The sequence below is a fragment of the Aotus nancymaae genome, unplaced genomic scaffold, assembly GCF_030222135.1.
Source record: "Aotus nancymaae isolate 86718 unplaced genomic scaffold, 86718_ANA_hifiasm-v0.15.2.pri h1tg000012l, whole genome shotgun sequence".
NCBI classification, from domain to species: Eukaryota; Metazoa; Chordata; class Mammalia; order Primates; family Aotidae; genus Aotus; species Aotus nancymaae.
The window spans coordinates 36,655,393-36,677,937 of NW_026988423.1; the positions used below are offsets into that span (position 1 = coordinate 36,655,393).

The following is a 22,545-nucleotide window of genomic DNA, read 5'->3' on the forward strand; positions in this document are numbered from 1 at the left end:
ATTTCATTAATGTCTTTTTAAAAAATAATTTTCTTCTTTCTGCCTGGTTTAGGCTTGGTTTACTCCTTTTGCAGTGTATTAAAGTGAAAGTTTAGGTTATCGATTTAAGATCCCTCTCTCTCTCTTTCTCTCTTTTTTTAATATTACAGACATTTATAGCTATAAATGTTCCTCTAAATATTACTTTTGCTGCATCCCCAAAGTTCTTGTTTTTTGTTTTTTTTAAGTTTTGACATATTATGTCTTCATTTTCATTCATCACAAAGCATACTTTGAGATAAATTTCAGATAATGTGATCTTATATGTAATAAATACCAAGCTTCCTTTGGCTCATTGGTTATTTTATTTGTGAATTTCTCAATTTTCTTCTGTTACATATTTCTAATTTCAATCCATTGTGGTCAGAGAATATACTCTCTATGATTTCAATCTTTTAAAATTTATTGGAACTTGTTTTATAGCCTAGTATAAGCTATAACTTGGAGGATAAACCATAGCATTTAATGTGTTCCAAGTGCACTTGAATAGGATGTTTATTGTGCTATTCAATGGAGTATATTACATGCCAGTCTCTTTAAATTTTAGCCAGTCAAGTGAGTATTCAGGCTGTTTCATTGTAGGGTTGATTCATGTTTTTCTGCTTACTAATGATGTTACTTGCCCATTTTCAAACAAAATGCATTCTGTTATTTTTGAGTTATAGGAGTATCATAATATTTGGGATACAAGTACCTTGCCAGATATATTTGAATTGCAAATATTTCATTTCATTTTATTTTTGGGGGTTACATTTTTATTTTCTTAAGTTATCTCTTGATAAACTTATATATAGCTTTTGTGGCAAGTCTAAAGATTTTTGACTACCCCAAGACATTCTGTGTTCTCTTCAAGATATTTTGTAGTTTTAGCCTTTATGTTTAGATGTACAATCCATTTCAATCAATTTTTTATATCATGTAAGGGAGGCATTGAGATATTTTCTTCATTTTTCTGATTCAGATATCCAGTTATCTTAGAATATGTGTTGAGGAGAGTATCTTTTTAACACTAAATTACATTGGTGACTTTTCAAAAATCAATTGACTATATATGTATGGGTATTTGGGAACTAACTATTATCTTCCATCAATGTATATGTCGATCCTTATGCCAATGCCACAATGTGTTGATTATTGCAACTTTCTAGTAAGCATTTAATGAGATAGTATGAATTCTCCAATTTGATTTTTCATTGCTTTTTCATCTTTTGCTCGTTCTGCATACTTCACTTTTCTACATATATTGCAGAGCAAGTTAGTTAATTCTTTTCAAAATACTGTGTTTTTTACTGGTGTTTATTTTTTTGTTTATTTCTTTAACTGATACGTTATTAAAATTGTGCATATTTATGAAGTAAATTTAATGTTTGGTATATGTATCTATGTTAGGTAATGATCTGACCAGAGTGGTTAGTATATCCAACATCTCATGCATTTATAATTTATTTGTGGTGAGAACATTCAAAAGCCTTTCTTCTAGCTATTTTGTAATATATAATATTTTACTATTAACCATAGTCATCCTGCAATGCAATAGAACATCGGAATGTATTTTTCTTGTCTAATTGTAACTTTATACCCATCGATCAACTTCTCCCCATCCTCGCCTCCTGCCTCTTCTTGCTAGTCTCTGATAACTGCTGTCTACTCTCTGTTTCTGTTCTGTCAACTTTTAATTTTTTTAAGATTCTACATATAAGTAAGATCATGCGGTATTTGTCATTCTATGTTTGGCTTATTTCACTTAACATGATGCCTTCCAGGTTCATTCATGTAAAGCAATGCCATGACAGATTTTATTTTTGTGTGGCTGAATAGTATTTCATCATGTATAGATACTACATTTTCTTCATTCATTGTTAGTCACTTAGGTTGGTTTCGTATCTTGTCTGCTGTGAATAACGTTGCAGTAGTTATGAGAGTTTAGATATGTCTTTGACATACTGATTTCATTTTCTTTAGACATACTCAACAATGGGATTATTGGATCATAAGGGTTAGTAGAGCAGACCTGGGACTACTGGCATTATAGAGGATTGCTTGCAAGCTTGGCTTTTGGGGGATGTCTCAGACTTGACTGGTAAACAGTTTCCTAAACTTATAAAAAAGACTTTGCTTAACTCATGAGAGTGGCTTACTGTGCATAGAACGATCACACAAAAAGCGTCGTTTGTGCTGACACCTGCTTTCCTTCTACGACTCTGGAATTTTGGTGCACCTTAGGCAGGGGGTATCTATGTAACCACTCCCCAGTTCAAACACTGCTCAGTGTCTACTGGGATTCTTTAGACAGCAACATCATGCACATGGTACTGCATTTTTGTTGCTCGGGAAGGGTGTGCTCTGTGTAACCCTTCATGAGAGGGAAAAAGCAAAGAGAAGCCTGTATGTGTGTTCCTCTAGCCTCTGCCTGTGTATTTATCCCTTATGATTCAGCAGTAAGTCTTACTCTACCATTGTTATAAGTCTATCCAAGAGGACAACTCTACGCTGATTCCTATGGTCCTTCTAAGCACACTCTGAGGTGTAGGGGTGGTCTCAGGGACTCCTAACAGATAGGTGGCTTATTCTATTCCAATTTGTTGTTGCTAGTATATAGAAATACAATTGATTTTTGTATGTTGACTTTGTATTTTGTGACTTCGCAACATTCACTTACTGGTTCTAGTAGTGCTTTGTAAATTCCTTATGTTTCTACATGAGAAATCATGAGATTGGTGAATAAAGATAATTTTACTTCTTCCTTTCTAATCTGTAATCCCTTTTATTACTTTTTCCTGTTTATTCCTAGTAAGGGTTCTGTTGGATGAAAGTGGCAAGAGTGTGCATTTTTTCTTTGTTCTTATATGAGGTGGAAAACATTCATCTTCTCATTATTAATTTATTATTGATTTTATCGACTTACTTATGACTTAATGACTTTGCCTTAACTAGATGTTTTTCTAAGAGAAGGTTGCTCAAAAACAGGAGACAAGAGCAAGGCACATATTGTGCAGGTACCGGGTGACCAAGGATTGCAGGAGAAGGCCTCTATGGGTGAGGATAAAAAGAGATAAAGGTGGCATTGTAATATCTAAGAATCTACTTGATATCTTTGCAGATTTTCCTCTCACTTGCTTTTCTTCTTTTCATTTATATATCTCTCAGTTCCTAGCCCAACATCTCAGAGAGTTGGTGCTCAAAAAATAAGAATTTGGGGATACTTGAATTGAAATCAATCAGCATAAGGGATTGTTTTTAATTTTGTTGGATGCCATAATTATATTCGACAATGTATTATCAAAAACATTACTTTTAGAAGTATTTCTGAAATATCTCCAGGGAAAAAAATATAATATTTGGGATTTATTTTCAAATATTCCAACAAATAACAACAATAACCAAAATGAGATTGTTATACTATTGATAATTGAAAAAGCTTGGTGCTATTTACATTATACTAAAAAATATATCTTTAAAAAAAAAAAATCAACCCCCTGTGCTACTTTTAATGAGAAATAGGTAAATTCTGGTTTGAGGACTCTTACTTTCTGAGTTCCAAGAAATTGAAAGCATATTTGCCAAATACTTTGTATAACAGTTTATTGAGAACTTGAAAAATTATTAGTATTAAGAAATCATCAAACAGTCACTGAAAGATAAGAGAAATGCTTGTAGAAAGAAGAGTCTACTTGCATCGTGCTTTGGGCCACAGTCACTGCTTAACTCACGATGGTAATCACATCACCGTGGGCCTTCTGGTTGCCAAATCCAGTAGAGATTTTTTCCTTACCTTAGTTCAACACTCTGCCTCCTTTACAGCCTACCCACTACTTTTCGAGGATTTCTGTTCCTTTGCTTGGCCTCTGTTCTACTTAGCTAGTGCTGTGTAAGAAACCACCCCCAAGCTTCATGGTGTAAACCAACCATTGTATCATGCTCTCAGATATTTTGGGTCAGGGATTGGTGTTGGACACAGAGGAATCAGCTTATCTCTGTTCCATGATGTCTGTGGGCCTCAGTTGGAAAGACCTGAAGGCTAGGGATGAGATGACAGCTGGAGGCTGGAGTCATCTAGAGGCATCTTCACCCATCTCTGCTAATCTGCCAGCCGGAACACCTACAGGTAGCCTCTCCAAGTAGTCTTTCTGCTTGGGCTTGCTTGGGCTTCCTCCTAGCAAGGTGGCTGGGTTTCTAGAACACAGGCAGAAACTACATTGCAGTCCCATCCAGACACCAGGGGAATGCAAGGAGGCAGGGTCCTATTCACCTCCCAGTGGGAAGACTGTCAAAGTCAGTGTGGTATGGGGCTATCGTCCAGAGATATTTGGAAAATATATTCCATCTTAGCTTCATAATGCTGCTTTGTGGTTCTACTCCTCCTTTGGAATGTCTTTCTTAACCTTCATTTGGGCTTTTTTTTTCCTCTCTCTCTCTATTTACTGCTTAAATGTCAACAATCTCAAGAGTGGCTCTGATACAGATCCTTTCTTTTTTTACTCTATGCTCCTCTCCTTCTATCTTATTCAAGCCCACAGCTATAACTTACACCAATATGTAGCTGCAATGAACATGTAACAAGCAGATCTGTACAGCTCAGTCTTCACTCCTGAGAGCCAAATCCAAATATCCACAAGACGCCCCTTTTGAATGTCCTACAGTCACTTTAAACTTGGATCATCCAAATGGAATGCAACATGGTGTTTCCTCTATCTGCCCCTGACATTCATCCTATGCTGCTTATCACAGAGAATAGCACAGGCTATCCACTAGCCCCAAACGGAAACTTGTAAATTATTTTAGATGCCTTCTTTTTATTCCAGCTATCTTTTCAATCAATATCCAAGTCCCATCAATTAATTCGTCTAAATTTTAATATACTACATTCTGTCCATTTCCACAGCCACTGTCTACCTGAGTCATGTATTATCTCGTACTGGAATCATTGTGCTATTTCTCTCACTAAGCCGTTTATCTTTAGACTGTCCTCTGCTTCCTCCTCCATTCTCCTGCTAGAGGGCACTGTTTATCACAGAGATCTGTTTATATTGCTCTCGCTCCAATCTGGCAGATAGATGATGATCCGTGATTCTCAGGAAATAATCTACGGTCCTTTTGTTTGTCATATTTAGGTACCGGCCCACATGTTCACACCTAATGCTCACCAGAATTTCTACTACTGCACTTTAAACCCAAAGCTCAAAAAAATATGTATAAATACTTCTTAAAACCATATTTCTTCATGCCTCTGATTTTTGCACAGGCCATTCCACTTGCCTAGAATCCTTTCCACCACTGATCTTCCAGGCCTTTGTTTATATTTAGCCTTTAAAAATCTCAGCTTAAGTGCTACCTCTTCTATGAATATTTCCCTAATAACTCACCCCTCCATCCACACACATGCGCATAACCACCAAAATTAACAAACACAAGAACTCTGTAGGCTTGTGGACTTAACACTCTGTGTTTCCTTTGCATACCTTCCATATAAAGTTTCACATTGTGTTATAATAATTGTATCACAGAACTCTCTGTAGGCTGTTCATCTCTTAATGGTGAAGACTGCCTCAGTAATCATCCATTTATTAATTCATTCAACAAATAATGGCCAGTAACTCCTACCATATGCCAGTAACTGTTGTTGAAACAGAGTGCCACGGTAAACAGGACTTCATTGAAAGTCTGTCTCCAGCTCATGGCACATGGCAGAACATCAGTGTTGAATTTTTAAATCACCTCTGGACTATCATGGGTGCTCACTAAGTGTTGTTAAACAGTTGATGAGAGAAAATTCCCCTTGATGGATCTCAACCGAGGTCATTAGAGAAATCTTTCTGTACATATGGGTCAGGGATTGTGATTAGTTTGCATAATGCCAGAAAGTAAATTTGATGTTTGCTATCACAGCTCCTTTGATTTATCTTGAAGGCTGTTGACATCAGTATCCCCCCAAAAATAATAATGTAACATGGTAAAAGTACAGGACACTTCAGCAGAAAAATGCTGTTTGCATTTAGTTTGCATTTTTAGTTCACATTTATAGTGAACTAACTCTAGTTTTTCAGGCGACCCTATCCTGAGCACCCTCCTAGTATACTGGGGACATCTCCTGGCCTCATGCTGTTCTGATAGTCTTCCTCTTCTCCTTTTTTTTGAGACAGAGTTCTGCTCTGTCTCCCAGGCTGGAGTGCAGTGGTGTGATCTTTGCTCACTGCAACCTCCGCTTCCCAGGTTCAGGTAATTCTCTTATTTCAGCCTCCTGAGTAGCTGGGATAACAGGCACATGTTACTGCACTCAGCTGACTTTTGTATTTTTAGTAGAGATGTTGTTTCACCATGTTGGCCAGGCTGGTCTAGAACTCCTGACCTCAGGTGATCCGCCCACCTTGGCCTCCCAAAGCGGTGGGATTACAGGCGTGAGCCAACATGCCCAGCCTCTGATAGTCTTCTTATTGTGGATTCAGGATAGCTTTCATTTGTTTATGGCTCTGTAGACCCCGCCCTGGATTTCAAAGCCACCTATAGCTGTTCCTCAGATTTGATAGTCATTGCCCGCAGGGTAGTCATTGGCTAAGAGGCCTATGGAGGAAAATCATGCTTGAGGCAAATTACATTCTCTCACTGTTAGCAGCTTTTAACTTTCTTAAAGCCTCATTTTCTTTTTCCAGCCCCCATTGCATTGTAGACATTTTTATAATGAGCATAAATGTTCATTTACTTTTATTTGACATATGCTGCTTTGAAAGTGCCACATCAACACTGAGCATCACTCCTTCAGTGACTGAATTCTGCTAACAGCTTCAAAGGAATGACCCTTGGTGTGACCAGTGGTTCTTCAGAGCATGGCTGTGTTTTGATTAGCTAAATTTTCTCTTAGCCCAGTGAGTCCACACACCAGTTAGTGAAGCATAATCACAAGCCTGAAGGTTCGAGGAGTTTTCTTACAGGGAAGTAACATTGGTACTTTTCTTAATATATCATCCTTTTTAAGTAATTATCTGACAATGTCTAGGTAAATAAATTCTGTACACACAAAGCTCAGTGTGCCGCCAAAAAAGTTCAGCATCCACATATACATCTATGTTTTTCACAATTCAGATGCAAATAACACAGAAACATTTGTTCATCTTCAAATCATTTTAATAGATGATTGGGTTCCTTGTCAACCCACTGCACAATGACTGTGGGAGAACCTTCTTTCATTTACAGAACCCCAGTCTGTAAGAATCGATATCTAAAAATCCAGAAGCCTGATGCCCAGAAATTGTCCTTGAAGATTGATTCTGAAGCACAATACATGGAACCCAAAGCATAAGCAGACAGTAAGCTTTCACATCATACATGGGTCAAGCACAGACATATTTTTCTTTTAGGTTTGGAATAAGGGTTAATTACATCATCTAGAAAGCATCCAGGAATATAGCCTTGTGAATTCTCACAGTTATGGGTACTATCAAAAATTGACCTCACACATGATAAAAAGAACAAGAAATCCTGGTATTCTTTCAATCTCAAAAAAAAAGTATTATGATATTAATAACATAGTTACAAATTATTTTTATTAACTCCTACTTCCAAACTTTCAACCTGTGAGCTTTAAGCTCACATCTTATATTGTTATGTTTCATTTCCAAAAGCAACTACGTATTGATATTTCAGAAATGCTGCCGGGCCTTTATGTAACTAGTTGCTGTTTTACCTCACAAAATAAATAATGCTTCCTGTTTTTACTTTTACTTATCTGGAATAAGTAGCTATTGACATCTGCTGAAGTCAGTATAAAGATTTATTTACCTGAGTGCAGATATTGACCAATAGGGAGCCTGGCTCAATGTTTATATTGAAGGACAATAAATTGCCATATTGACTGGGCTGAGACATCAATATTTGCATTGTTGTAAACATTTTAAAAAATCTCCATGAAATATTTTTCAGAATTCTCTTGTCATCAGAGCAGCTGAGGTAGAGCTCTTTTGGGAATAGCTTGTGTCTGGAAGCCAGTGGGTAACTTGAAATAGCTATAAATTGTTCTGGTTTCCAAGTTTACACAAAGACACATTTTTTATGGTGATGTATAATGCTGATCATTAGAAGTTTTCAGACGGCAGTCCTAGCCCCCTCCTCAAATAGCAGATTTTTGTCTACAACAACTCCCTGAACAGAAATACGCTCCCGGAGCAGCTTGTGTCTTGAAAATCTCATGTTTTCCAAAAAATATTTCATTGCCCAAACCAAAAAATGATATTTCACATCATTAATTCCAACTAGATTAATTTTAAAATGTGGGCTGTTTCAACTCAGTTGGAATAACTTTTTCCTTTGTGTCTACAGCAGAAAGAAAAAGATGGTTTAGAAAAAATTAAGACAGGTAAAGTGATAAATTGCATATTTAGCCCATTTAAGAGAGAAACATAATCTACACAAAATCTTCTCACTTCCTGTGAATGCTTATTAATAGGCATTAACTTCTTAAGTGATATGTGTGTTTATGTAGTATATGCCGTTTTAATTGAGTTTGAGTAACCTTGTAATAGATATAAGACTACACAACTTTATCAACATGTGTTCATATAATTTTATGTACTTGGAAAGAATAAATCAGGGGCAATTTCTTTTTTTTTTTTTCTTTTTTGAGACAGAGTCTCCTTGCTCTGTCACCAGGTTGGAGTGCAGTGGCATGATCTTGGTTCACTGCAACCTCCGCCTCCTGGGTTCAAGCGATTCTCCTGCCTCAGCCTCCTGAGTAGCTGGGATTACAGGCACACACCATCACACCCAGCTTATTTTTGTATTTTTGATAGTGACGCAGCTTCATCATATTGGCCAGGATAGTCTCAATCTCTGGACCTCGTAATCTGCCCTGACTTGGGTGCTGAGATTACAGGCATGGGCCACCGCACCTGGCCAACAGGGGTAACTTCTATTATATAGGGTATAAACTAAACATCTGGCAAATTCGTAATTATTTCCAAGTTGGTAAAATCATAATCTACTTTAGCCAGCCCAGTAGTTCTAAGTGAGTGGCTCGAAATAATTAGCACCACCTCTTGGAGAAGCACAGATTCATTGTTCTAGTGCAGGGTTTGGTGCCTCATCGTCTTTGTCAAGTAAGACAAATATGACAGCGATCAGAGATCAACGAGCTCAGAATGATGTGCAAAATGTGGTGCCTATTTATGCTTGAATACCAATCTGGATGAAAAATTTGGCATTTTAAAAAATATTTGCATCATGGTTATATTCCTAGATGATGAATAAAAGAAAAGAAGCTTCCAATTCTCTCTGCAGTTGCTTCCATCTCTAGGCGGGGCTTCACAGCACCCTGTTCTAACTTAGGCTCAGGAACTGAGAGTGCTTTTAGCGAAGAGGGATAGGAGGGGAGGCTAAGATGGGCAAGTCTGAAATGTGCCCTCCTGTTAAATGATGGGCTTCTGAGGACAAGTGGAAATGTCCTGCCAATAACCGTGGCTGCAGGTGAAACACTCAGCTCTTGCCCAGGCCCTGTGGGAGCCCCTGTTCTGTCATCACCCTAGGGGCTCTATCTCAGTGACTTTCTCCATCACACCCTTTTCCTGGCCTCTCTTTCTCCTCTTGGGCTTCTCCCTCCTCCCTCTGAGACAGCTGCCCAGTGCTTGTAAAAAGCCCCACCACTTCCAAAGGACTGTCCCAGTCCCTGGGGCCTCAGCCCCAGGATCCCTAGAGGATGATTTTGTGGGGATTAGAATGAAAAGAAGGTATGGGAAAGAGCTGGCACACAATACAGCCTCCAAGGTGAGCCCCCTCCCTGTTCTGGACTTTTCCTTGGACACCCACTGTACTGGTTTCTAGCACTGCAGTAACAAAGTACCATAGCCTGGGGGGCTTCAACAACAGCAGTGCGTCCTCGTAAAAATCTGGAGGCCAGAATTCTGAGCTAACACTGTTGGCCTGATTGATTTCTGGGAGAGCCTCTCTCCTTAGCATGTAGATGGCCACCTTCTCCCTGTGTTTGCACGTGGTCTTCCCTCTGCATCTCTGTGTCCTGATGTCTTCCTATAAGGACACCAGTCCTATAAGATTGGGCCTACCCCAATGACCTCAGTTTACCTGAATGACATATTTAAGGACACTGTTTCCAAATGCTCCCACACTGTGATACTGGTGGTTAGGACTTCAACTTACAGATTTGGAGTGGGAGCACAAATCAGCCCATCCCTCCCCTCTGCCTCCTCCAACTCTCACATTGCAAACCCCACCTGACTCTTCCTTCATAGTGGCCTTGGGGAGAAGGGTGGGCCTGCCAGGGTTTCCACATCTGCCTCCAAGAGACCTGCCTCGGATGCCCAGCACCGCGACTACTGCACAGCCATGAGGCTGAGGGCTGCAGATGTGTGCGCGACTTCAGAATGTGTGCTGGTGTGTTTGCCGCAGCAACGCGATGAGGAAAGCACAGCTCCAAGAGAGATGGGGAGCTCATCCGTCTGGGGAAGGGTGAGCAGGAGCAGGAAGGTTCACTCTGGGACTGAGTTCCCAGGACGCTGAGATGCAGCAGAAAGAGCGGGGTGAGGAGCAGAGTGACGCTGCCTGCAAGTGCTTTTCGCTTGGACCCTCCAAGCCTCCCCACGTCTTCCCACCTGGACTCCCCCTCTTTCAAGAGGCATCCTCAGTAGTACTCTCTCAGCCCACCTGCTCCCCGGAGGCCTGGACCCCTGCCTTGCCCTCTTTGTGGCTTCATATTGACATCGAGCTGTCCTACCCGGTCCTCATGCCCACCAGCATTCCTCTCCACCCTGTGGTCACAGGAATATGGGAAGCCACCACTCTGAACGCTCTTTGTGCCTATCTCCTCTCACCTTGTTGTTGTTGTTAATTGTCACACACATCTTGAAAAAGGAGGAATGAAATGCTCCTGGCTAAAGAGGAATGAAATGCTCCTGGCTCTCACCAACTTTGTTTTTCTCACTGTCCTCCTCCTTCACAGCCCTGACCCAGATGGCACTGCCCCCTCACTGTCACAGCGGCCCCTCGCCAGCCTGAGGCACACTCCCTGCTGTTCAGGAGCACCCACCCTTGGGGCATTAGTGCACCTGGACTTGCCATGCATGTCTCTGGCACCACCCATCACACCTGACACTTTTCTCCATGAGACATTCACGGCAGTTCCCCGGGCATCAAATTGGCAAAACGAATTTAGTTCTTGGGACCAAAGGTCACACAGGAGATCATTATTCTTTACCTCACTCCCCTTTCCTCAGGTAGGATGGGAATCTTCCCCATCTCTCCTTCTGGCCCTATTTGCTGCCAGTCCCTGTCCCCCAAGCAGTCTGCCTCTCCTAGCCTTGACAGATGAGTCTCACTCCACCAGGGTCTTTACAATTCAAGGTATAGTCCAGCCTCTTGCAGATGGTAATCTTGCTAATGCAGCCACTCCAGCTTATCCCGGCTGCATCATGAGAAAAATGGAGTTAAGCTCAGGCTTACTGGCTTCCTAGGCATGCAGAGTCCGTAGACGGCTGCAAACTAAGAGCTTCCGGCTGCGAGGAAGACCTATCACCCCAAGCACTTGGCTTGACTGCCGGATGACGTTTGATCATCAGTACCTTTAGTTTGAGTCTCCGGTTCCTGTGAAATAATAGCTTCTAATATCCACACAGAGGAGTACAATTTACAGAATGCATCCATATATTTAAAATATTTAAACTGATCTATAAACTTCACAGTCGATATTATATCCTTCTCATTTTAACAGGAACATAAAATAAGAGACTCACTCAAGATACCTCAGTGACAAACTAAAACGTCAATGAGTCAGGTCTGTCTGTGGCAGTGCAGGCTATTTCTGTCTGCTACAGCAGGCTGCCACTCTACACTTCATCTCAGGAGAAGAGTTTAAAAATATTGGTAGTTCTTTTAAAATGGGATTGTGTTTCTGGTCCTTTCTTGGAAGAGGTCCTGAATAAAGGATTGAAAGATTCAAGAGAAGGAGATTTAGGAGTAACACAGAAGTGCCACTTAAGTAAAAGCTAGAAAAGAACATGAAATTACACACACTTTGCATTCCCCCAACCCCCAGACACACACAGCCTCAGTGCACGAATTTAGCCCACTTATTTTTGATACTCCTGATACTCAATGGTTTTCAACTGGGCACCATCTCTGGGGGAAATTTGAATATGCATAAGCCCACCAGAATGACTGCGTGGCAATACTGGCCCCCTGTGGCAGAGGGGCCAAATTTTTACCTCAAGAACCTACAGAACATCAACCTGCTCGCAGATCTGTGAGCGTCTGCCCACAGGATCCCTGAGAACCCCGACTATTGTGCCTTTCCTGCCCTTCTGCCTGTTGATCCTTCTTTTAAGATGCTTTTCTTCTTCGGTGCCTGTCTCCTTCTCACTCTTGAAACGTCTCAACTATAGAAAATCCTTTCTCTGGTACATGAACAAGGACTTCCTCCTTTAAATTCCTTCTTAGTGTATATTTATTCTTCAAAATACCCTCTAGACCATTTGAGACCCCCCGCCCCCCAGGCTGTCGATGACAGAAAACGTGCTGTCTGATGCTCATCCATCACTCTCCTTTATCAGATCTGTCTAACCAGTCCTGAAGCCCTTAGGCAAGGCCAGTTTCAGTCCTGGTGGGTGTAAAGCTGAGTGCTTTTCTCATGCACACATAATGGTGAAATAATGATAATCATAATCAGAATTATGATTTGGCAAATGGAGTATGCTATGTTTTCCAAATGCTTATTTTTCATTATGTATAGAATGAATAATGGAAGACACATGGAGCTCAGACCCAGATGTTCTCTGGGTACATTTCCTTCTAACAGTTTGAGAAAAGAAGCGTTCTTTTATCCAGCTCATGGCCTGTGTGTCAGGCTGGGTGGGCATCTGACTAAGCAGAGAACCCTGGAGCTGCGTCTGTGTCGTGCCATCTGAGGTTGAAGTTCTCTACATTCTTGGGGTAAAAAATCTAGTTTGTAAAAAAAAAATGCTTAAAAGCCTTGAGAAAGGGATCTGAGAGACAGAACAGTCCCTAAAGAATATAATTTCATGGAGTCAAGTACAAATGAATCAGGGACTTTTGACTTTATGAATGTTTCCCAATATAGAACATCTGAAAAATGAATTTAAACTTGAAATAAATGACAGATCTAAGTATTCTGATAGAGAAAGAAAAAAATGTGCTAACACATATGTGTGAGTGTGCATGTGAATGTATGTCTAATGCGCTTACATTTCATGAGCTTACAATTTGGGGTCTGGATTCACGTCCAAATGCAGGATATGAGTGTATATGAAAAGCAGGAGAAACATAGTGTGCTGGGGATTTGTTTGGCATATATGTGTCTATTTTGAAGAATATGGAAGAATAATGGAGGCTATTCATTTAATAAACATTTATGTGGTTCAAGGGTAAAATATACATTGTCCCTAGAGACAAAAATCATTAAGTAAAATTTCAGTTTCTTTATATGCTTTGTGAAAAATAATCCTTTTTACAAAATCCTTCAGCATTGTGCGCAGTGCACAGAGCCTAGAGTCAGCATTTCTCTGGGGATTGAAGCAAACACTTCAGCCAGCATGGGGGCGGATACCCAGGGCAGGATGTATGCCACATAGTGGGAACTATGATTCTTAGCGGAATAGAAAGCCCAGCACCATGGAAGCCAAGACATACACAGGTTTGCCGAGATGCCCCAAGCCACTGGAAAGAATGTGGAGTTTCTCAGTGCACAGAAGATTCAGAAGATTTACTGAAACTGAAAGGGCAAGTAGACCTTAAAAAGCTATAAAACTTGAGGACATCCAAGATTCTGGCATATGAAATACAGGTTTTTTGGCACCTATGGTATTGCCATACACTCTTAGCTACTAAACTTTGTAACTTTTTAAAAGTTTTAACATATACATAGATTCATATATACAATACCACCTGAACTGAACAGAATGCACAACAGAATACCCAAAACATTTATTTTGTTGCCTTTTTAAAGTCAAACCCATTCCCATTTTTTAACTTCTGTTGTTTAGATTGGATAATTTTTTTTTTTTTTTGAGATGAAGTTTTGCTCTCGAGATGAAGTTTTGCACTCAAGCTGGAGTGCAAAGGCACGATCTTGGCTAACTGCAACCTCCGCCTCCCTGGTTCAAGCGATTCTCCTGCCTCAGCCTCCTGAGTACCTGGGATTACAGGCACCCGCCACCACGCCCAGCTGATTTTTTGTATTTTTAGTAGAGACGGGTTTCACCATGCTGGCCAGGCTGGTCTTGAACTCCTGACCTCAGGTGATCCAGCTGCCTCAGCCTTCCAAAGTGCTGGGATTATAGGCATGAGCCACCACACCCACCCTGATAATTTGTAATTATATTTAAGTTTACTGACTTTTTACTGTCATCTCTATTTTGCTATTAAGCCAATGTAGTTAGTACCTAAAACTCAGTCCTACCTTTTCTTACTTGCTTCTTGTGTATAGCTTCTAGTTCTCTGTTGAGCATTTCCATCATCATATTTGTTTTAAAAGTGCTCACCTTTACTTTGCAGGGCATAGTTTTACTAGCCGCTGTAAGATCTGGCAATTTGCAACAATTCTCAGGTTTTCTCAGTAATGGTGTTTGTTAATTGTCTTTTCCCTTGGAAATTGTTTAGCTTCCCCTTGTTCTTTGTAGGATGAGTGATTTTTGATTATATAGTGCACATTTTGGTTATATTACTAGACTCTAGATTCTGTTAAGATCCTTTGAGAATACAGAGGCAGAGTTGGCCAACTAGGACCCCGGGTGGTAGTTTACATAAGGGTTCAGTTCTCAAAGCCTTTGATGCACTGTTCTAGCTGAGTTCCACATAAGTTCTGGGTGAACCTGGGACTTTTTACATTGCTATATCTGATTCCTTTCTTGAGCTCATTCTCTCTGTGATTTCCCCCTGCTCTCCAGCCCCCATGAGCCCTCTTTCTTTGCCACCTATCTAGAAAGCACCATCCTCTATCCCCTCACCCCCTGCCATAACCTTAAAGTTACTAATTTCTTGTGACTGAGTCCAACTCCAGGGAAAGTGGTGAGAACAAAGAGAATAAAATATGTAATAGATATTCTTCTACACTTTCCAGACCACAGAGGCTCCCGTACTCAGTTCCTCTGGTCGTGAAGTATTTTTAAGTTTTAGATGTCTTTGTGGCCCCTGCTGCTACTATCAGCACTGCTGCAAAAGTACAGCTTTAGGGCTGAGGTTTGCATCAGGGCAGGGCTAAGGGAAGGAAAGAAAATGGATTTCCCCTCACTCTCCATCTTACAAGCCTAACTTTTCCACGTCCTCGGAGCAACAGGAGTTTATCCCAGAGGTTTGTTTATTTATTTATTTATTTTCTGTTGGCATCTGCTGCACGGTTTTAGGATTCTGGCTGCTCTGAGTTTAAGCCAGGAAAGGCAGGAGGAAAACAAACAGCAGGAGACTTACCACTATATTGTTCTTTCTTCAAGTTTCATTTCCCTCCATAAGCTTCCCACTATTGTTGACTTCCGGAGCCCTCAGCTATTTCGTTTATGTATTTTGTCAGTTATAATGAATGGGAGAGAAAGGCTAAGATGTGGTTACCCCATAATAACCGGGGCTGCAAGTCTTATAGAGAATTAAAAATAATAATAGTAACACTGACTAAAAGTTAGTCTGATTTTTTTTTTATTATCACCGTACACACGTAATTTTAAATACTGTCAGTGAGCACACATCTACCACTGTCCTGCCCTTGGTAAACCACTGATAGGGAGAAACTGGGAGCCAGAAGCAATAGGAAATAGGGCTAAACAGTCAGCTATGTATGCCATGGGTTATAAAGAACTTAATAAGGATGGTGTCCTCCATTTTGGAGTTCCAAATATGCGTTGGGTACTGTGTGGATTGTTTTACTAGACCCTGTGCATTAAAGCATAGACGGAGAATTAACATTGACCTAGTGAATTATAAATTTATTGAAAGCAAGGAACATAGCAGCTTTACTTTTATGCATTTATTCATTCAACAACTATATATTGTATATAACTATATGTTACAGATACAAAAATATTATCTCCCTTTAATGGATCTTTAGTCTGAAGAGAGAGAGATAAATAACCAGGCCATTTTATTATAATGTAATAAGTGTTACCATTTTTAAAAAGCACCAAGTAGTTAAGATGTACACTGAATCGGAGATGGGGTTGCTATCCCAGGGAATGTGCAGATGTTACAGAAGGATTCTTATTAGAGCTGAACTTAAACTGTAACCTGAAAGAAAAATAAGAGACAATCTGAAAAATAGAGTGTTTCAGGTGATAGTATGGCTAAAACCAGGGAAAAAAGATAAGATGGCATTCTTCTAGAATTGTGAGTTGGTTCAGTTAGACCTGAGCCAAGTGTGGGAAAATGTAAGGGAAAAATGATGAGGAAATAAAGAGGCATTAGATCACAATGAGCTGTATAGGAGTTTATGCTGTGTTTGGGATGATGGTATCCTATGGCCTGGTACGTGAGTATGGATCAGATGTTGACATCTATCTAATATTCTTATTGAATAAAGATTAAAATAGTTAATATCTGTAGATAAGTTTTATAAATTTGAAAGTCCAGCAGACCCCTCCAGTGGTCCCTGAAGTGAGTGATAGGAGTATCAGTGAACAGAAGAGGATGGATTCAAGACCCACTCCAGACATAGAATTAATAAAACTCGGTGATGTATTTGATATTGGAGTCAAGGAGAGGTAAGTATTGAGTTTGACTTCTACATTTTTTTTGAGAAATGTGATTGATAAAGGTGCCATTTGTGAATAAGAAAAAAACTGAAGGAGAAGAAAATTTGAAGGAAGGTAAAGCTTGAAGAATTTCATGTTGGACATGTCAAATTTGGGATGCCTATGAGATTCCATGTGACCCTGAAAGGTAGGCAATTGCCTATGTAAGTCTAGGGCTCACGGGAGAGAAATAAGGTGAAGATATAAATTTATTAGTTATTACCGTAAGCCTGAATGTTCAAAGCCACAGAATAAATGATATTGCCTGAGCAAACATTGTAAAGAGAGAAAACAAAAGAATACCTAGAACCTAGCCCTGAAGACAAGCCAGCAAAAGAGATTTTGAAGGACGATCCAGAGAGGTGGATGGGCAGTTAGGAGATTACGACATTATAGAAGCCAAGAGCTCATTTTAAAAAGTGAGTTGTCAGCTATGTACACTGCTCCTGAGAAGGCTCTTAAGAAAACGGTAAGATGTGTGCCATGAATTTGGAAGCCTGGCAGTCATTCAGTGACCTTGGAGTGGGTAGGTTCAGTGGAGAGATGTGAACAGAAGCTGGATTGGACTGGTTGAAATGTGAATATGAGGGGAAGAATCTGAGACAGCAAATTTGCACAACTGTTCTGAGAAGCTTGACTGTGCAAAGAGGCTGCGGAGGTGGTGTCAGTGAAAAACAGCGGTGTTCAGGCAGACATTACAGGGTGTGAGAAAACCCATGAAAATGATCTAGTAGCGCAAAAGCAGATGAAGATTTAGGAGAAAGTCCGGGTAACTGATGGAGGGAAGTCCTTGAAAAGGTGGGAAGGAACAAAATGCATACAACAAAAGAAGGAATTGTTTTTTGTTTTTTGTTTTTGATAGCGGGAAGGGAAGACATTTGTTCTGTTAGACAGTTAGTGTAAAGTATGAATAGCAGTGAAGGAGTTGAGAGAATTTCCCCATGAGAGATTGCAATGGTGGTTCAGGAAATCTGAGTTTTCTAAAATTTTGGAGATAATGCTATGGCAAGCACAAATGTAGGTCTGTACATTTGCTCATGAGAAAATGAGTTTGTCTGATGGCTTCTCTATTCTCCCTCCTCCGACCCCTCCCCAACCCTGGAGGAGCAGGAGACAGCATCCTCAGAAGAGGACAGACAGCATGGATGGAGGGAGAGGGTGGTGAGACACTCAGAAGTTAGAAGAGGATTAAGAAGGAAAAAAGTGAACCTTGAGAGTACTCAAGTGTCCAGGGCAGTTGTGAGTGTCTGTTTGAGGTGGGCATGCCTGAATCTATGGAGAAACCAGTGTGCTTGTTTCTGTGATATTCCTAGAGCAGACACAGAGGAGAGAGACATTTGGATTCATCTAGGATGGGGTTTTCCCAGGCTAGTGGAACAAGGGAGAAAGGCGAAGGAGTTGAATATTTTCCAGGGAGAGATAACAATGATGGGTTATAAAATATAAATTTATCAAAAGAGATGTAAAAGTAAAAAAAATAAAATACCTGAAAAATGTTGGATCAGGAGATTTAAAGCCTCAGTGAAGAAAAATAATTATTCCCTCAAGTCACTGAACAAAGATTTTAAAAAGGTAGGAAGTCATGGACAGAGCGAGATGCTTAAGTTAATGCCTTCAGAGGTGGTTCCATTTCTGAAAAGTTTCAGGTGTGAATGTGGAGTAGGTCACTGAAGACAGCAGAGCAAAAAGCCATGGAGATAAGATCAAGAATATGAGGGGCAGGTTTTTGATGGATTATGTTTCTGGACAAGGAGGTCACTGAGAATAATGTAGGAGTTAGGATACAGATGGAGACTCTAAAAAGCAGTTTTTACCGAATAAAAAAAAAAAGGAGGTCAGTAGAGAACAGAAATGTGATGGAAGAGGAAGGGGGGGTGTAATTATTTAGATAATATGAACCTCAAAGATGCAAGGTTTAAAAAAGATGGAGCAAGCTCAGAAGTGTCATTGAAAATAAAGACACCAACCAATAACAAAATATGTGTGGTATTTGAAAATTGGTAGCCCCCACTTGACAGGACAGGCCTCCAGGAGAACCCATGCCCCCGCCTGAGTATGAGAGTGAGGTGGAGGCATCTCACCAAGAATTATTGGCTGCTGTAAGGGAGTGTTGATCATGCAGGAGAGGTTCCTGAGTGCGGAATGGAAGGACTGCGAAAGGGCAGGGAGGATGTGGAGTGGAGTCAGATGAAGGGTTATATGAAACAGCAGGTGTGAGACTATAGCAACTCATAGATGACTGGAGATTTATGCTTCTAGAGGAGAGGTCAGCAAACTACAGCCCATGGGCCAGATTCGGCCTGCTGCCTCTTTTCTGTATGCCCTGCAATGTAAGAAATCTTTTTTCTTTTTACGTTTTTAAATAATTGAGTATCAATCAAAAGGGGAATACTATTTTGTAGCACATTGGAATTGTATGAAATCACAATTTCATTGTCTGAAAGTAAAGTTTTATTGGAATGAAGCCACACTCACTAATTTATGTATTATCTATGACTGCTTTTGTGCTACAGTGGGAAGTTTAATAGTTGCTCCAGAGGTCGCTCAGCCTGCAAAGCCTCAAACATGTATTATACTATTTGGTCTTTTACAGAAAACGTTTGCTGACCCTATTTTACAGAATTGGTTATGGAGGTCTCCTGCAGAAGAGTGGTTCCTGGAGCTGATGCCGGGGTCTTCAAAGCACCATAGGATGCTACAGTAGTTTGCAGGCTAGCTGTTCCCACAGGCGTCATAGGAAAGCATGGTTAAGCCTAACACCTCCCAGAGGTGTGACTGTGACTTTGAGCTTTGATGAGAACACCGTAGTCATAGGAGTAAGCTTCTGATTTACCTAAGCAGCTGAATAATTGCCTTCAGCAATCATGTGTGTTCTGGTTGCTTTCTCTGTTTGACGTGTAATTTTACCATCTGCTTGTGCTCTCTGGCTCTCTCACACTCTCCTCTCCTTCCCCTCCCCTCATTCCTTCGTTCCACTTTTTTACCAGCTGCTAACTCCATTAGTTGATGCATGAGCTCCTATCTGTGCCTGTACTGCACCATGGAAGGTGCCATTCAAGTCTTAGATGTGGAAATTAGTCTTCTGAAGTTGAGATTTAGAGCTGAAATAAAAATAATGACTTAAAACTCTTCAGTTAAGGTTGCTAGTTTTTTCACTCCAAGGACCAATGACATTTTGGGTGTTGATTCATCCTATTTCTTGGAATTATGGGGAAGGAAGAGTTACTGGAATTGAAGAAGCCTAGAGGAATGTGAATTAATGCAACTTACATTGAGCAAATGAGGACAAGAGGTATCAGGAAGGACAGCACTCTCAGTGGCAGACAAAACCCCAGTCCTGAGAGCAGGCAGGTGCAGCAAAGTCACAGGAGCATGTCAAGGCCCATTTTGTAGTGATGGCAGCAATATTTTCCTTGCCTGTCCCAGGAAGGTAGAATTTAATCACATTCCTTGCAATCGTTCCACTAATTACATATTGAAAGAGCTGAATGGCCAGGCTGATCCCACTCGGAAAAAAAATTCAACCAAACTGATGATGACATAAGAAAGCTCTCTTAGATACTTCTGATTAGGGCACACTGCATCTCACAGAAGCAGGGACACAGGCTACAGGAGTTTTTAAGAATATTTGTGAAGGGGGCCAAACCTGGCTCCTTTCTTATTCATTGCAGGCCTAGCTTGATGAAGGTTCTTTTAGTCCCTCTTAGGAAATATGGAATAAAATTATTTAACTTTTGGAGATTTTAAGACATCTTTTCATGAATCCAGCCCTTTCTCTCTCTATCTCCCTCCCTCTCTCTCTCTCTTTCTCTCTCTCCCTCTCACACACACACACACACACACACACACACACACATGCACACACACTCACGAGAAAGTAAAACCTTAAAAAATATATATCCACTGTTTTCTTAAAGGTCGTCAAAGAATGTTCTGAATCATTGATTATGATAGGCTAGAACAGCCATCAAAACTCTAGTCAGCGAGTTCGTTCATTCAACCTTTGCCCACATAATCCTGTGGCCCCTTCTATGTGCTAAACCTGCGGTAGATATTGGAGGTATAGAGGTGCATAAAAGAGTCCCTGCTCTCTCGGAATTAGAGGCCAGTAGGGTAAACCTATATAAATAAATAACAATATAGTGTGACTATCAATGCTAGAGAAACAAACAGACAGTAATAAACTGTGTGGGGAGGAGGTCAGGAGGTTTGAGTGTGGCGAAAGCATTCCCGAAGCAGTGATAGCTGAGATCGTTTTGAAGGCTGCGTAGATATTTGAAAGTGGACAAAAGAGAAGACACACAGGCACAGTATATCAATACAATGCCTCGTGTTTTAAGAACTTCACTGGTATATCCACTGGGTGCAGGCGGAAATGAGATGGTAATAAAGAACCCGGAGAGGTAGGCAAGAGACGGCTCATGGGAGCCTTCACATTCCATGCCATGGAGCAGTGCGGAGCAGTGGAAGGATTTAAGCAGAGGTGGGACTGACTCCTATTTTTGGCAATTATTTTGGCAATAAAGAAAAGAATAAATGGGAGGCATGGAGATTCATAAAGAGGATATCGTAATAATCCAGAGTAGATAATGAGGGCCTGAATTAAGACAGTAGCAATGATGAGGAAAAGAAGATAATGGATTTGGAAGCTGTAGAGGGAGTGGACACAGCAGGGTTTGTTGACTGAAGGTGAGGAGTAACGGAAAGGGAACAAGCAATGTGACTCCCTTTTATCTTAGGAGAATGCAGATTTGGCAGAGCTGCCAAGAGAGATTAGACACAGGAGTGAGAGCAGATGTAAGGGCAAGGTAGTGAATTCAGCCTGCGGCGTCTGGGAAGCGTACAGAGGAGGCATTCCACGGGCAGTTATGGGCCTGGAGCTCAGCAGGTCCTCCTGGGGCAGGCATGCAGATGTGGAGATCAAAAGCACAGCTGGCCATCTACAGTGCGGGGATGGCATTTAGAAGGATAGGTTCACCCAGGGAGGGGGTACAAGTAGCAGAGGAGTGGGCCTCATGAGATGCTGTTATTTAGGGTTTGATTGTCTCAAACTTTTCCTATAGTTTGTTCCTTCTAACATTTTAAAAATTACTTCTCATGTATGAATCATTCTTCCATATATTTGCACGAATTCTCTCATATGATTTTCAGACCCAATATATGAGTATTTGAGTAATAAATAAACAGCCACTTTTTACTAAGGAGAGAACCGAGGCTCAGTAATTTACTCAAGTTTGCCAGTTCCTAAGAGACATCGCCATACTGAGGATTCAGGAGCACTACGTTTGTTTGCTTGTTTTAATGCATTGCATTCTATCCAGGACCCAGGTGAGCATGCATGAAGTAGAAAGGCATAGTAGTAGTGTGCCCAATGAAAGAGTAAATCAGCTCTTCTTTTTCTTTCCATCCACTTTTTATAGATTTCATGTAGGTGAAAATTCCACCTGGCAATGGAATACTGAGAACAGAGGGGTGAGGCATTCACAGATAAATGGGCAGGGCCCAGGCACATGCTTCCAGCAGGATGATTTGGTAGGAAGTAGCTGTGGTACGGAATAGATTTTGAGAACTGTTTATAAAGATTCATTTTTTTCCACAAAAACTTTGATTAAATGTTACACATACAGTCATTTTCAGTCATGTCTCCCTTTCTCCCCAGGCCCAAATGATCCTACTCCAATAGGCTTCCTGCTGTTCTATAGAATTGTGTGTTTTCCCAGCGTATTCTCCTCTGCACATGGGCGGTATCTGTCCTCTCCATGCCAACTGAAAATACACA

At 40.6% G+C, this 22,545-nt stretch overlaps 1 protein-coding gene and 1 long non-coding RNA gene across 9 annotated transcripts in view; both read left to right on the forward strand.

Annotated features, from left to right (window-relative positions):
• NTM (neurotrimin) overlaps positions 1–22,545 on the forward strand; it is a 970,307-nt gene that overhangs the window by 910,774 nt on the left and 36,988 nt on the right. The gene's annotated exons all lie outside the window — the stretch shown is intronic.
• LOC135274581 (uncharacterized) lies at positions 9,932–13,995 on the forward strand. Its single transcript, XR_010342371.1, has 3 exons — positions 9,932–9,988; positions 10,272–10,587; positions 13,515–13,995. It is a non-coding gene; the product is annotated as an uncharacterized LOC135274581 (long non-coding RNA).